Genomic DNA, 3,365 nt, shown 5'->3' on the forward strand with positions numbered 1-3,365 from the left:
AGCAGGGAGGCGGGGACCCGCTCCGCGGGGAAATCACGAGGCTGCTGCGCGCGGGGGCCGCTCGTCGGTGAAGCGGCGAGGCTCTTTGCAGGTGCCTGACCGCCTCTGGAGCTTTATAGGGCGATTATAAATCCAGATCACGGTTTTGCGCCCGGGGGGGGAAAAAAAGGGCCTATGAGTAATCCTGTACGTACTCAAAACATTCTATTTTTTGAAATAGGAAGGGTGTCGGGTGAGAGGAGGGAAAGATAATTCCTACGAATTCTGTCACGCTGAGCGCGTCTTCCTCCCTCCTCCCTTCCTACACCCCCCACCCCATATCTGTGAGAAGACCAGAGCAGTGGCTTTGCCTAGATCCCTCAGTTCTGCGACTCTGCGATGCTTCCATGAGTGAAAACGAGCGCTGGGTCGTGTCCTCGCAGGCTCTCTACTGAGCCAGAATTGTTGTAGAGGCAAAGGAGGCAGAGATGGGGCGGGGAGGTGGGCGATACTCAGACCATAGAGCAATCTCTGTCTCTCACTGCCCTTTCCTCATCCATCTGGGGCTTCTTGAAAGTACATGGTCGTGCAGCCACTTCACCTGAGCACAACCACCCGATACCACTGGCAGAGAAAGGAACTATGCGTTCACTTGCTAGCTCTGGTTCCTTGGTGACTGGGGAAAGGAACCCTCCTGATTGATCACGTCTGAAGGTTAATAACACGCTCCAGCGCCGCTCCTGACACATCGGGAAACCGAAAACAGAGGTGACGCCAGGGACCTGCTTGAGGGCAGACTGGCTTTCCCCGCCTTGGCCCACTCCCCTTTCTATTTCACTCCCTTTTAGGATTCTCTCCTTGCAATATTTAAGCACATTTAATGAATTGGCTGTGTTTGGAAATGCCCCTCTTCACAAAAAGGCAGCCACAGAAAAATTTACCACCAGAGGGCGCCAGGCGCCCAGAGACCGAGAGGGCCTGGGCTTGTCTGGTCTGGTCTTGGGCGCCCAAGCCTACACCTGGAAAAGGCTGGCTGGGCTCTGTAACTCGTTCATCCCTCAGCCATCCCTCAGTTATCCCTTTCGTCAATATAGGTTCTCCCTTTCCCTCTCCTTCAGGTTCCTTTTCTTAAGGTAAAAACAAAGTGGATTTCTGTGTGTGTGTAATACCATGTAATCAGTAATTTCTTTCCTCGTTTTCACAGATTTCTCCCCCACCCCCACCCCCGTTGCTGCGCAGCAGGCTGCAGTTATTTACCATAGGTCTGGAGCCTGGCTGGCCAGACCCTTCTCTTTGAAAGATTTACCGCCTTTCACCACTACAGGCTAACTATCTTACAAATTACCGAAAATTCCATAAGGGAGATCGAAGATGCCACCCTGGGGAGAAAAAGTCTGATCAGCGAGAGGCAGCTCAATGTGAGCTTTGAAATAACCACTTTGCCCTTGATATTAAGGAAAATATCGTCGCCTTCTCTCTACCTCACAAGAAAAGACCTGGCACTTTTTAATGCCAACGCATCCCAAACGGCGTGGCAGGCGTGGGTTAACAGCAGCGTGGGGTAACAGCAGACCGGGACGCCAGAGCTTCAGGCTGGCCAGGGTGGGCGTGTCCGCTCCATGCAGGAATAGTCCCCATAAACCGCGCACCACGCAGCTTCTCCACTGAGCTTGAGATGTACAATTAACCACCAAGTGAACCTCCAAATTTCACTTACGCCCCTTCCTCGAGCTTTACCTAAAAGATATGGTGTCACCAATTACGGAGTCCAGTGCCACTGCTAAATTATTCAAGACACAGAGGACAAGGGGACAAGCGGGAGCAAGCTACAATTCCAGCGCCCCTTGGTGTCCGTGGTCCGTAGAAGACGCCCGCTCCTCCTCAGTCTTTCCACGTTCTCCCAAGCCCTGAGATTCCTAGGAAAAGAAGGTTCATTTACTTCACCTGTGGCATCAAATTGAGAAATTTTCGACCACTTTCTCCTTTGACCTCAGCGTTCCAATCAGTCGCTTTTAACCTTTTAACCAAGACAATAATCTCATTGGAGAAAAAATAAAGTCTTCTCGGTATCACAAATTAAATTGAGTGCCCCCCTCTCTTTCTCCTTTATGTTTGGGAGGGGAGGGATGAGGGCGTTAATTTTAAAATGTTTGTTAGTAATTAATTAGCTAAACGACGATTTATTAATCCATCGCCTACTATGTGCCAAGCACCGTTCTCATGGAGTTTATCTCGCCCCCAGTGCTCTCTGAAAGTAGCTCTGGTGGCGCAGTGCCTAAGGCATTTGACTGCTAACCAGAAGGTTGGAGGTTCATAACCCACCAGCCGCTCAGCAGAAGGAAGATGGGGCAATCTACTTCTGTAAAGATTTACAGCCTCGGAAACCCAATGGGGATCACTATGAGTTGGAATCCACTGGATGGCAGTGAGTTTTTGTTTGTTTGTTTTCAGTGCTCTCTGAACTCATGGTGTTGACATTCCAGTTAGGCAGGGAAAGTGGCAGGCTGGGAACTTCATGGCTTTGATTTTTCAGTCGTCGCTCACCTCAACGCAGACTCTTGGGCTCAGCAGGGATGATAAAAGACTGACGGTCTGGAATTCCACCCAGTCTCAGTATCTCGGATACTGAGACCCGGCCCAGTCCTTTCAGCACCACGGACAGCGCCATCCATACTGTTAGACTTAGACCCCCGCTCCGCTCGCTTCTGCCGCTAAGTAGCTCTCCGCCAATTCTCCTCGGGCTCCAGTCCATCGCCCTCCAGACAAAGAAAAAAAAAAAAAAAAGGTTGTTTTGCTAGGTTGGAGAGTGGGGTGATTTGCTCCCTCCAGTCCCTGGCAAGGATTTGGGCTGAGGGTGGCTGTGGTTGTCTTTTAGCCCTTCAGAACATACGGAATCTTTTTGTTTGTGGTTTTCATTCTTCTTTTTATCTTTTATTATCGGGTGTGGGGGCATGTTTTGGATAATGGGAGTGGAAAAAAGACATCCTCTCCAGGGACTCTAACCGGAGGTGAAGGGTGGGCCGGAAAGGAGTGGTGTCGGCCCAGCTGTTCCGTTTGCATTTGATCTAAGGTTTAGCGCTTTGGAGAAATCGGAACACTACGCCAGAGGGAGAACAAGGAGGGGGGCGCTGTGCGACCCCTCAGATCGCTCCCAGGCTCTGGGGCTCTGTGAGCCTGTAGAAGCCGTTCCAGTCTGTCTGCAGAGGACAACCTTCCCTTAGGTCAAGAATGGCTGAGACTTGAGAACACGACTCTCCGCCTACAATGCCCTTTCCGCAGGAGGTCTAAAGACCTTCCAAACCGATTCTGAGCTAAGCTTTTCCTGAAAAAGTAAAACGGGGTGAGAGGAGCGTAGGCATGGAAGGGGCGCCCAAATGGGCTGCGGG

The sequence above is a fragment of the Orycteropus afer genome, unplaced genomic scaffold (assembly GCF_000298275.1).
Source record: "Orycteropus afer afer isolate SDZICR_OR568_19922 unplaced genomic scaffold, OryAfe1.0 scaffold00001, whole genome shotgun sequence".
Taxonomy (NCBI): domain Eukaryota; kingdom Metazoa; phylum Chordata; class Mammalia; order Tubulidentata; family Orycteropodidae; genus Orycteropus; species Orycteropus afer.